The sequence below is a fragment of the Juglans regia genome, chromosome 2 (assembly GCF_001411555.2).
Source record: "Juglans regia cultivar Chandler chromosome 2, Walnut 2.0, whole genome shotgun sequence".
NCBI classification, from domain to species: Eukaryota; Viridiplantae; Streptophyta; class Magnoliopsida; order Fagales; family Juglandaceae; genus Juglans; species Juglans regia.
This window is the reverse complement of record NC_049902.1, coordinates 15,174,876-15,188,955: the sequence shown is the minus strand read 5'-3', so window position 1 is coordinate 15,188,955 and position 14,080 is coordinate 15,174,876. Positions and strand designations below refer to the sequence as shown.

The 14,080-nt window shown below is 38.3% G+C and overlaps 1 long non-coding RNA gene across 1 annotated transcript; it reads left to right on the top strand.

The window, feature by feature from the left end:
* Positions 1 to 3,024: 3,024 nt before the first annotated feature.
* On the top strand, positions 3,025 to 4,411 carry LOC118347726. Its single transcript, XR_004800883.1, has 3 exons — positions 3,025 to 3,447; positions 3,555 to 3,622; positions 4,370 to 4,411. It is a non-coding gene; the product is annotated as an uncharacterized LOC118347726 (long non-coding RNA).
* Positions 4,412 to 14,080: the final 9,669 nt, after the last annotated feature.

Here is a 14,080-nt window from a genome sequence, read left to right as displayed (position 1 = left end):
CAAAAACTGTTTTTCAACTTCCAGTTTTCAAGTTTCTAACTCTAAGAAAATCTAACATCAAAAGCTTTATTCATGTAACAAAACCTCAATGGCCATTCATAAACCCATGTTAACAACACTCCATAAAATTTTCGGATCAAGATAAGTCCATTAGCTTGGTAAAAAATTCCATAACATATCATACTCTCCAGTTTCACGCCCAGAATGCCTTTCCATGCTTAAAAATACTTTTTACCAATCAAATGAGCATGGAATGAGATTAATAAGATATCCACGGAAACTACACTCAAAATCGAACAACTTATGTGAAGGAATCATCGTGCAAAAATACTTACAAAGGGTCATAAATGGCCACGCAAAAAGACCCAGAAATCTACCCGAGAGAGCTCTTTCGGGTTACTCTCTAAGAACGGTGGAAAGAAGTGATAAAATAGAGATAAGTGTGTCTTGCACTACTTTATACTTCTGGAGGGGAAAGTTGTGAGCTGGAATGACCCTTGATTGGAGGTGGCTATGTGACATAAAGTGGAAAATAGTGAGGGGCAAAGACTGCCTATAGCAGCTGTGAAAGATGGAGGTTGATGGAGTGGATTTCTCCTTCACATCAAGGCACTATTGGGTGCAGCCAATGGCAGTGGATGGTCTGCCATGTGGGGGAGGAAACTTCTTCAAGAAGCTTTGCCAAGGTGGCCAATTTCGTGGGCCTTGGTGGGCCCCACCAAGTGGGCTTCAATTTGGGATTTAAAGGAGGTTTGGTTAGGGTTTGAGATGCTATCAAGCCCAAAACCAATTTTTCTTGGTCCAATCAAATTTCCAAGGTTTAAAAGGTTGGATAATGATGTCATAAGAAGGATTTGATTAATTAATAGCATGTGGAAGTGATTTAATCAAGTGATTAAACACAATGCTAGAAATCGGGTTAAAAAGGATTTGGAGACTAACTTTAGGGTTTGGGGAAACCGTTTAAGATTTCGGTTTCAACCAAGCTTTTGGGCTTTCAATTGGATTCCAACCATTTAGGGTTTTGCTAGGGTTGAAACCCTCTTTGGTTTGGCACAATTTGGTTGATCAGATAAAACAAAGTTTTACTTAGGTGACATGATGTCACACATTGACTTCCTTCACAAATCCATCTAATGGTTCCTCTTTATACCAAGTCTCTAATATTATTCACTATGTGTGGCTAAGATATTGCCAAGTGTCCAAATAAAACTCCTCCAACCTAATTTGGACATTTCACATTTTGATTTTGAAAACACTGCACTGGATGCGCTTATCGAGGTTACTATTCACTCCAAAAAAACTACATAATAAACTTAGTACTGAAAATTCTAAATATTCATATTAACCTATAGTGAAAATCGTTTACCGAAATTCAACCTCGAAGTGTCCCTAAAAATAATTTCACAATTTCCAACAAACGTTTCGTCCAGAATTATAAAAATGGTTATTGCGCCATAAAATCCTAAATAATCAATTGAGTCTAATGGCACAGACCATAACGCATTTTGACACTTCTAACTATCTCAAATAATTAAACTCACAAATCTAGTACCATAGTGAGTGATAACACTAATTATGACAACAGACTAAAACCTGAGCTATTGGTCGATTCGTAAAAACTTATGGGTTTTTCAAAAGATTCCTAAAGTCAATAAAAATTCCACCAATGAATTTCTAACAGGCTATTACAAAACTTCTTCAAGAAACTTTGCCAAGGTGGTCAAATTTGTAGGCTTGGTGGGCCCCAACCAAGTGGGCTTCAATTTGGGATTTAAATGAGGTTTGATTAGGATTCAAGATGCTATTAAACCCAAATCCAATTTTTCTTAACCCAATCAAATTTTCAAGATTTAAAAGTTTGGATAATGATGTCATAACAAGAATTTGAGAAATTAATAGCAAATGGAAGTAATTTAATCAAGTAATTAAACATAATGCTAGAAATCAGATCAAAAAGCGTTTGGAGGCCAACTTTAGGTTTCGGTTCCTCTTTTGTGCCAAGTGTGTAATATTATTCACTATGTGGCTAAGATCTTACCAAGTGTCCAAATAAAATTTCTCGAATCTAATTTGGACATTCCCCACTATGATTTTGAAAACACTGCATTGGGTGTGCTTATCGAGGTTACTATTCACTCCAAAAAAATGCATAATAAACTTAGTGCTAAAAAATTCTAAATATTCATATTAACGTATAGTGAAGATCGTTTACCGAAATTCAACCCCGAAATGCCTCTAAAAAGAATTTCACAATTTCGAACAAAGCAATTCGTCCGGAATTATGAAAATGGGTTATTGCGCCATAACATTATAAATAATCAATTGAGTCTAATGGCGTAGACCAAAACAAATTCTAAAATTATAAATAATCAACTGAGTCTAATGTCGTAGACCAAAACACATTCTGACACTTCTAACTACCTCAAATATTTAAACTCATATTTCTAACACCATAGTGAGTGATAACACTGACTATGTTGGCAGACTAAAACCTGTGCGATTAGTCGATTCGTAAAAACTTATGGGATTTTCACGACATTCCTAAAGTCAATAGAAATTCCACCAGTGAATTTCTAGCGGGCTGTTACATCCTCCCGTCCTAGAAAAAAGATTTCATCCTCGAAATCGACGCAAGTACAAACATTAACAAGCTAAGTAGAAGATGTTGCTCACCCAAAACTATTGTCCAACATTGGACGTATCGCCACTGGTCGGCTCCGGTGGAGGTGCATTGATATCTGTTGGCACGATGTGTTGGGGTAAGTTGTAGAACATATCATCCTCTGAATCATATACGAAATTTTCAAAATGACCTGGGTTGGGGGGCTGCATGTGACATACCAGTTTTGGTGATAGGGTATATTAGTAATATTTCCTAGTAAACTTTTATTTTAGAATTTATACTTTTATGAGTATAGTTTTATCAGAATTTATATTTAATTTTATCTCTATATTTCTATTATAGTTGCTATTCATGATTTGTTAGAGTTTTGTTTTAATAAGGATTTTTAAAGTGTTTCAGATTACGTTCACTGCGATGTGTGTTTTGAAATTAAAGTTTAAATTTTCTAGTCTCCGAACCTCATCACTTGGTTAGCCGCTGTTTGACAAATTCAAATCACCAATCCGTAAGTTCATCCACTTTGTTTCAAATTTGAAACCCTGCCGTAGTGTGTAAATTCGAGTCCTAGTAGGAGTCTAACTCTCATTAGAAAAACCCTATCAGATAGCCTTTCTACCGTCTTTATAAATCCATCTAGAATATCTGATTCAAACACAAGAAAAATACAAAGAAAACTCACTTGTTTTGGAGTTCTCTTCTCTGACCCGCAGCCAACCACTTCTTCTCGCAGTAACTCCACGCCACTCAGAGGCGCGGGACTCCCTTCCGGCGTCACAGACGGTGCCGACCAGCCCAGCCCTAGCTCAGCCACCTCTTTTCCGGTAAGGCCTCGACCGCCATCAGCTCTCTTTCTTTCTCGGTAGTTTTCGGGATGTTTTCGGACTAACGGTTCTCTCTCTCTCTGTGTCACGGCGTCGCACCACCGTAGAGACCCTCCTGTCGCGTCGCCGGTCGCTCCCTGCAGCCCAGCGCCGCCGTCGCCCTCAGCCCCTCTCGGTAAGCTCTTCCATCGTAGAACCCTCTCTCCCGAACTCTCTGTTTTGGTTGCCGAGTACTCGGGTTCTTGAAGAACCCGTGAGTTTCTTTTGTTGGGCCTTGGGCCTTAGGCCCGTTTGAGGTTGGGATGGGTTTATTTATTTGGTTTGGGCTCCTGTAATAATGTTATTTTCATGGGCCAGAGTTTTTAACCCTTTTTACAGATTATAGTGATATTTATTCGAACTTATATTTTAAATTAGACTTGATCTTATTTTATTTAATAATTGCTTTAGTGATTTATATTGAGTTTAATATTACTAGTTGAGTTTATTAAATAAATATTTTTAGTTAAAGGTTCTTTTTAATAAATGTTTAAAGAATTGGAAAGATGTTTTAAAGTATAATTTTTAAGTCTAATATTTGAGTTAATATTTCTTTTGTCAATTTAGTAAAGATTTTAATAAGGTTTCTATGTTAAGAATTTAATGGAATTTATTAAGTTTCTTATAAGATTTAATAATTACGTTAAGAAATGAAACTAGTTTAAGAATTTAAGTTTTTTGTGAATTATTTTAAAATAGCTCGAGTATTTCTACTAAATTATAAATTAGTATTTTAAGTAATTTAAATACTATGAATTATTGATTTTTAGTGTTAAACAAATATTGGTTTGACTATGTTTTAGAATTTCGAATTTAGTTAAGTAGGATATTAGCATTTATTTTAGTTCCAAATAATTTAGTGATAGTTATTTATTGAATATAGGTCTCAAGTTACGAAGTATTATTCAAGAAGAAACGCATCGAGGTAAGTAAATTGGATCATAAATTAGGATCATCATAGTTAGCTTATATGTATGTATCATTCAAGCCAGTTCTTTGATAGCCATTATTTATGAACCGCTCATGTGCAAGCATGTCATCCAGCATAGCATATGATCATGTCATTCCGCATCATGTTTTAGTTTCAGAAATTATAGTTATGTATGTATTAGGTCATGCATCTCATGTGTATAAGACACATAAGCCATCTTAAATTCAAGTGTAAGATAAAAATCAGATCAGTTAATAAGATGGCCATTCAGATGCATGGTACCAATGCAGTTCAGTTTCAGGGTGGTGTGCAAGCCACGAACTCAGTCGTGGTCCACCATAGTATGCTAGAATACTATCAGCAGTTCCCCTTGCTGCAGCGGGATGTGGGGCTGGTGCACAACCTTGCACACAGGGTTAAGTGTGTTGGCCAGTCAGATAAGTAAGATAAATCAGTCAGTTAGTTCAGATAATTTAGTCATACATAGCATAAGCATTAGCATGAACAGTCATGAATTTTAAGTTCAGCATGAAAGTTCTTATGAAAATGTTATGTTTATTATGTTTTCGTTATGATAGATTTCTTACTGAGTCATCGACTCATTTTAGTTTATTTCATGTTTTTAATTACCCAGGTGAAGATGATGATTACGAGCAGGCAGGCCAGGAGTAGAAGGAGCATTTTAGTTTTGTTCAGACTTTTAAAATAAAATGTGTCTCTTATGACGAATTTATCCAGTTATTTCTTAAATGTTTTTTTTGGGAAGACATTTTATTAGACCTTTTATTTCAATAAATTATTTCAGTTTATTTTTAAATTGTGAAATTAGAGAATCGCTTGCCGGGTTTATTTTTCATAAAAAAATACGTGACACACCTAGCCTACGGGGAGGGGGTGTTACACTGCACGACCTCCACATCACTACTATCTGGCTCCTGACCATCATCCAACAAATGCCCACGGTGAGTCGACGACATGGATGAGCCTTATGTTGCAGGCTCAGCGTCCGCGGCTACAGCACTCTCCTCTGCTGCTCTGCTAGACTCTGCTCGGTCCCGTGCCATCCTAGCCTTGAAACGATCTCGATCTAGCCACGTGGTCGAGTGCAACAGAGGGTAACGCTCCTCATGAGGTAAAGCTCTCCTCTCATTATCTACTCTGTTACTATCAGTGTCTAGGATGTGTGTGCAATGGTGCTCCTGGCGTTCCATCTTATGCCAATAAGCGGCCAACTCCTTATTCAGCTCAACTAGTAGTCTTCTACGATGCTCTTCTCGCATCTCACGCACTCATTGTGTGGAAAGGGTCGATTTACAAGCGATCTTGTGCTCTCGAGCCATGGAACTACAGAAAGAACATAATCAAAACGAAGAATATTCTACAGCATACACACTAAAAATGGCCCACAAAACTATGAAATGGAAACATATACTTAATTGATATCCAAACAACCAAGTACAACATCTGATATAGCAGTCCCATACAAAGTGAAGCACAAAATATCGACTAAGCCGAAAACAAAACAAAACAAGACTGGATTAGGTATCAAATAACTAGGGGTTACTTGGCTCGCATATCGACTTCCTTCTCCTAAGTTGCCTCTTCAATATTATGGTTTTGCCAAAGTACTTTGACCAATGGAATATTGCAGTTCCGTAACTCTTTTTCCTTCCAGTCAATGATTTGTATCGGCTTCTCCTCGTAGGTCAAGTTGGACTGTAAAGGTACACTAGCAGGATCCACCACTGCTGGTATCTGGTTCCCAAAACTCTTCTTCAATGAGGACACATGGAATACATTGTGGATTCCATGGAACTCAGTTAGCAACTCCAAACAGTACGCAACTGCTCCCACCTTCTTCCTTGTTTCATAGGGTCCCACGTATCTTGGACTTAATTTTCCCATCACTTCAAAACGGCTTACTCCTCTCATAGGGGATACCTTCACATAGACCCAATCTCCAACTCCGAATTCTATACTCCTCCTTCGATTATCAACATAACTCTTTTGTTGGCTCTGTGCAGTTTTCATCATTTCTCTGATCATGTGGACTTGATCCTTTATCTCTTGCAAGAGTTCGGGCTCAAACACTTTGCTTTCCCCTGCTTCGTCCCAATACAACGGTGATCTACACTTTCAGTCATACAAGGCTTCATAAGGTGTCATCTGAATGGTGGCCTGAAAACTATTATTGCAAGCAAATTCTACCAAAGGTAGTTGCTTCTCCCAGTTCCCCTAATTTTCCAATACACAAACTCTTAGCATATTGCCCATCTGTTTGCGGATGGTAAGCACTATTGAACTTCAGTCTAGTTCCCATCAAATCCTGCAAACTTTGCCAGAATCGTGACGTGAAACGAGGGTCTCTATCGGACACAATCTTCTTAGGCACTCCATGCAATCTGACAATCTCTGCTATATAAACACTTGTTCACAAATTCTACTAATTCTGCTACGTCCTTCTTCATTCCTTCCCACCAGAAATGCTGCTTCAGATCCTAGTACATCTTTGTACTACAAATAAGCAGTGTAAGGTGTGTTATGAGCTTCCTTCATCACCTTTCCTTTTAACTCTTGGCTGCTGGGATGACCCTTCGGTTCTTGTAATACAAAGTCCCATCCTCTCTGATGCTAAAGTCCTTCGATCCTTTCAACTTCTCAATTTTCCCGATGACTTCTGCAAGCTTACTGTCTTTCTTCTACCGGTCTTTTTGTTCTTCCCAATCCAATGGAATGAACTCCTAAACGGTGGTTAGAACGACTTCCCGACTATGGTTCGCAACCAACAGTTTCCTCATACTGCATAGGAATTTACTTCTGACGACAAGATAGACAAATCCTCCGATCTGCTCTTGCGACTCAAAGCATCAGCTACCACATTGGTCTTTCCGGGGTGGTACTTGATGTTGCACTGATAGTCGCTGATTAATTCCAACCATCTTCTCCGCCTCATATTAAGGTTCTACTGCTCAAACAAATACTTGAGGCGTTTGTGATCTGTGAAAAATTCACACTTTTCGCCATACAAGTAATGTCTCCAAATCTTATGAGCAAAAACCACTACAGGTAATTCCAAATCGTATGTAGGATAATTCTGCTCATGATCCTTTAGTTGACGCAAGGCATAAGCAACTACTTTCCCTTCTTGCATCAGCACACATCCGATTCCTGCTTTAGATGCGTCGCTATACACTACAAATGGCTTAAGAGGCTCCGGCAATGTAAGTATCGGTGCGGTCTTAAGTCTTTTCTCAAACATAAGAAAGCTTGCCTCGCACTTATCATTCCAAATGAACTTCACGTTCTTTTTATTCAAGGTCGTGAGTAGTCCAGAAAAACTAGAGAATCCTTATACAAACCTCATATTATAACTAGCCAGTCATAAGAAACTTCGAATCTCATGCACACTGGTTGGTCTCTGCCAGTTCGTTACGCCTTCAATCTTGCTCGGGTCCACTGCTACTCCTCCACTAGAGATCAGGTGACCTAAAAACTTCACTTCATCAAGCCAGAACTCGCACTTGCTGAGTTTGGCATATAGCTTTTGGTCCTTGAGTATAGTCAAAGCCATAATTACATGATTGGTGTGCTCCTCCTCACTCTTCGAGTAGATTAGGATGTTATCAATGAATATGACAACAAAACTATCCAGGTAAGATTTGAATATTCTGTTCATAATGTCCATGAATGTGGCTGAAGCATTGGTTAACCCAAAAGGCATTGCCAAAAACTCGTAGTGGCCGTACCTTGTCCTATAGGCAATTTTCGACACATCCTGTTCCTTGACTTTCAGCTGATGATAACCGGATCGCAGGTCGATCTTCAAAAACACTAATGCTCCATGCAAATGATCCAAAAAATCATCGATCCTGGGTAATGGATACTTTTTCTTGATCGTCACCTCGTTTAGCTCTTTGTAGTCTATGCACATCCTTATAGATCCATCTTTCTTCTTCACGAATAGCACAGGTGCTCCCCATAGTGAGGAACTGGGGTGGATAAAACCCTTCTCTAAAAGTTCTTCCAACTACACCTTGAGCTCCTTCAATTCGGCAGGGGCCATACGATACGGGGCTTGTGAGTCATAGTTGTTACCGGTTCCAACTCTATCTTGAACTCAGTTTCTCTATCCGGTGGTAAACCAGGTAGCTCGTTGGCAAAAACTTCAAGAAAGTCTTCAACTATGGGTATCCCATAGATTTCTTCACTCCTGACTGCCTTCTCCACAATCATCAACAAAAAAGCTAAGGCTCCATCCTCAATACACTTCCTGGCCTGTAAAGCTGAAATCACTGGCGGGGTGGCCTTAACTGACGCTCTCGTGTATCTAATTATGTCCTCACTTGGGGATTCAAACACCACTTCTCACTTCCGACAGTCTATCTTACCATAGTGCTTGAATAGCCATCCATACGCAAGATTAGGTCGAACTGCATCTGACCAAATACTAGCAGGTCAACCTTCAGCGTCCTTCCTTCTAGTTCTATAATCCTTAACTAAACGGGTACAAGCTACTGTATTCTAGTCAGGAATTAACATTACAAACCGTCATGGTAATAGCTCAGTATGCAAACTACAAATCCATGCAAACGCTGCAGATACAAAGGACTGTGAGTCGTTCAAATCAAATAGCACACAAGCTGTGAACCTTAACAGATTGACGTTTCCTAATAAAATATAATGCGATACTATTAATAACATAATTCTAACACTCAAGTTAATAACAAAAGCATAAAGACTTTAAGGAAAATACCAGTGATGATGCCAGCTTCCTCAACCTCTTATGCGTCAGCATCGATATCACCTAGGGTTACAGTATCCAAGCACACTGGGATGTGGGGCCTTGGCTTGTGATCACCAACTCCACTACCTTGTGCAATGTTGGGACAATCTCTGATCAAATGTCCAGGTTTCCCACATCGATAACAAACTCCATAATGACAGCGACATTCTCCAAGATGACGCTTTCCACACTTAGGGCATAACAGATAAACATACAGCATCTGTCCTTCTGTCACTATTCCCTTGCCTTTTGCTAGGCTGGAAAAATACCTCTTCTTCTCATCACTACCGCTTGCAGCAAATGGCATGGTCTTCTTTCGTTCAGAATTGATCTAGATTGCCAGACCTCTCTACTTAGCCTTTGCTATCGCGGCCACATTTACCAACTCTTGGTAATTCTCTATTCTTAGGCAAGCTACTTGACTACTGATCCTTGGTTGAAGTCCTGCTTGAAACTTCTGCGCCTGCATCCTTTGAGTAGAAATCAAGTGTGGTGCAAACCTTCCTTACGCCATAAACTTAGTAGCATATTATTCTGAGGTCAAACTGTTGTGAGTTAAAGTCGCGAACTCCTGCGCCTTCGGCTATTTGACAAAATCCGGGAAGAATCTGTTGTCGAACTCTTCCTTAAATCTCTCCCATGATAGTGCAGGGAGACTTCCTAGTTCCCTAACAAAGAGTTGTCTTTGTGTATCCCACCATATTCCAGCTTCTCATTGGAATAGGTATCCAACGTATAGAACCTTCTAGTCCTCAGTACAACCACAGATCTCGTATTTCCTTTCGAGATCCATAATCCCTTTTTCGACTTTTAGTGGCTCTTCATTACCAAAAAAGTTTGGATAATGATGGATCAATAACTTCTCATACAGACAACCCCTAACTTAGGGTCTGGGTATGTGCACTTGCTGTTGTCTAAGCACATCAGCCAGCAGACGTACAACTTTAGCTAATCCTCCATCCATTGGGGGATTCTGATTCTCTTCATTGATGCCTCCCTCCTGGTTTCAAGGTATCCTACCACGAGTCATGTGTCACTTCCTGAAACACACGAGTACATGTATTAGAACACGTACTTCGGGTCATGTGTCACTTCGGGTCTCCCGTACCTCAAAAACTTCAAGCCTAATATTGAGCGCATTTCCTAAGGACATGTGGATTTACAACCCAGAGACATATTGCTCTAATACCACCCCGTGACGCCCCCAAATTTCGCTTGGAATTAGATGGACATCTGAGGCGTCGGGACATGCAACACAATGTTGCTTTCTCCCTCTCATGACATATAAGATGCAATGTTTCTAACATGCATCTAGCATTATGCAATATTCGTAGTGGATAATTTATTTTTAGCAATACTATGCACCAAACTTATAATATCCCAATTAATTAAAGCATAATCCATTCTTAATAACAAAATAAACATCCACGATTATAATATGGGTTTCAGAAGACTGTAATCTCAAAACATGGGAGACCAGACTCCATATTTACATTACCAAAATACACTATTGGGCCAATTCATCGAGTAACTTGCGTAACTCGACAATGAGGCCAGAATACTATTTAAAAAACTAAGCATGGAAGCTGCAAGCTCTGCGTCGCTTCTGCGGCGTCTAGTCAACCTTCTCCAGTCTACCAGTGTCCGCTCCTTACTCTGATCCTGACACATCGCCTACCATTCGGGGGGAATGATAGTTGGGATTACTATGGTGAGATTTGATTACAAATCTCAGCAAGTTAACAGGAAACATCCACACAGGTTAATGATGCATGCATGACAATAAAGGCATGAATGCACAATCAAAGTCAATAGTAAACATAACATAACTTGACATAACATGGCATGAAATAATAAGCATAAGGTGACTTGACATAACATGGCATGAGCTGACATAAGTTGAACAGAAACTGAAACTTAGCTTGATGTGACATAAACTTGAGACTTGACGTGAACGTACACTTGAAGATAACATAACGTGAAACATGACTTAAACGTGAAATACATGAACTTGAAATCTTATTCAATAGACTTAATTAAAAAAGTGACTATATGGGTGCTACATAGGTACCCTTTAGCCGTGTGTCCCTGCCGATTACCGCATCATAACACAAGTATCTATACCAGCTATGAGTGCGTTAATACGTACTCCACAGTTGCTAGGGCCCCACTTATTCTACGTGTCACAATCGTTGTGTCTCACGTAGTGTATGCTCCACAGTAGTTGTGGCCCCATACTTCATACTCCACAGTTGTTGTGGCTCCATGAATTGTTTGTGCCCTACTTGCTATGGATACATGTAAAAAAAAGTGTGACTCCATCTACATTAGTGTCTGGCACGCTCCGATGACCAGCTAGTTAGGCCATATTCGGAACCTATTGATTGTACTTCATCAACCCAAGAAATTTCACACCTATTTAGACGCTCCAGCATGAACAAATGAGTTTTACTAGGATATTACTTAGGGTCCTCATTGACATGAATAACTTAACAAGACTGTTCTCGAGATACACAAATTATATTCGAGACAGGATGACATGAATATGAAAAGACAGAAGTTTGGACATAGCGTAACTTGACATGAACGTAAAACGGCAGACATGACATACTTTGAGACATAAATGTAACAAAAAATATTTCATAATATGACATACATGTAACATACAATATTTTGTAACATGACATAACATGTAACAAACAACATTTTGTAACATGGCATAACATGTGGCAGTGAATATTACATGACATAACATACATGTAACAGATGGCATACGCAATGTGACATACTTGCAACAGGTAGTGACATGAGGCAGAATATATTGCGTAACAAATAAGTATTTCGTGTCAGAATAACTCGTGTAATAGATAAACATGTGATGACATGGCATATATAACAAAATACGAACATAAATTGTAGGTCTCTTACCCATTACATATACATAGCAAACTGATTATAAGTTAAGAGCTAACTTACATCGATAGTCGCGTTCTATGAGAATAAAGCGCGAAACACGAGGCTAAAAGTTATAAATTTGATTACTAAAAATTAGAAATGTGAAAACAGACAATTTAGTATAAAATTTCCATTTTACCCTCTACATGTGGGAAAATGATTATTTTACCCCTAACTTAAGGATTTCACATCCTAACTCCAAAAATTTTCAAAATTTACATTTCTCATGTAAATTTTCATAAACTCAAATATCAACTCAGAAAAATTTAAAACCATTCACAACTGTAGAAACTCACTGTGGCCGAAACATTCATAGATCATTTCTCTTGATTTTGGTTGCAATTTCTTCCATCTTCAAAACCCATGATTAAACCAAAATTTTGTATCAAATATCTTCCTATCCTAGGTTTAAAAACAAACTTAAAAAATCCATTAAGAAAAATCTAATCATCAACACCAAAATTTTTGTAAAAAGACCCAAACTTTTTAACAAAAGGTAAACCTTGAATCACAAGTTTTGACTTTAATAAAAACATCTCCAAGAATTCTAAAAAAAGAAAATCTTACTTCTAACATATTCATAATATCATCCTAAGATCAACCATGGTTTAATCATCAAACAAAAGTCACCAAAATCACAAAACAACACTTGGAGTTTTTGGTTTTACACTTAGTCTAAAAATAGAAACTTTTCTCTCAACTAACTTTGACCAATCTCTTGATCCATGGCTTAATGACATGTTATCTTCAAACTAACATCCTAACATGCAAATAAGAGACTTAGGATCTTCACATAAAAATATCAAAAACTTTGGAGTAAGATTAAACTACGAAATATTCAAACTTTCCCAAAATAAAAACTGTTTTTCCACTTCCAATTGTCAAGTTTCTAGATCTAAGGAAATCTATCATCAAAAGCTTTATTCATGCAACAAAACCTCAATGAACATTCATAAACACATGATAACAACACTCCATAAAATTTTCGAACCAAGATATGTCCATTAGCTAGGTCAAACTTTTCAAAATATAACATACTCTCCAATTTCAAGCCCAGAATGACCTTTCTATGGTTAAAAATACTTTTGACCCATCAAATAAGCGTGGAATGAGACTAATAAGATATCCACGAAAACTAAACCCAAAGAAGAACAACTTTTATGAAGGAGTCATCATGCGAAAATAATTACAAAGGGTTAAAACTCTCCACGTAAAAAGACCAAAAAATCTGCCCGAGAGAGCTCTTTTGAGTTTCTCTCTAAGAATGGGGTGAAGAAGTGATAAAAGGGAGTGAAATGTGTCTTGCATGACTTTAGGCTCCTAGAGGGGAAAGTTATGGGCTTGAATGACCCTTGATTGGAGGTAGTTGTATGACATAAAGTGGAGAATAGTGAGGGGCAAGGACTGCCTACAGCAGCTGTGAGGTATGGAGATTGATGAGGTGGCTTTCTCCTTCACATCATGGCACTAATGGGTGCAGCCAATGGCAATGGATGGCCTGCCATGTGGGGGAGGAAACTTTTTCAAGAAACTTTGTCAAGGTGGCCAAATTCGTGGACCTTGGTGGGCGTCAACCAAGAGGACTTCAATTTGGGGTTTAAATGGGGTTTGGTTAGGGTTCAAGATGTTATCTAGCCCAAATCCAATTTTTCTTGACCCAATCAAATTTTCAAGGTTTGAAAGGTTGGATAATTATGTCATAACAAGAATTTGAGAAATTAATAGCATGTGGAAGTGATTTAATCAAGTAATTAAACACAATGCTAGAAATCAGATCAAAAAGGGTTTGGAGGCCAACTTTAGGTTTCGGTTTCAACCAAGATTTTGGGATTTCAATTAGATTCCAACCATTTAGGGTTTCACTAGGGTTGAAACCTTCTTTGGTTTGCACAATTTGGTTGATCAGATAAAAAAATAGGGTTTTG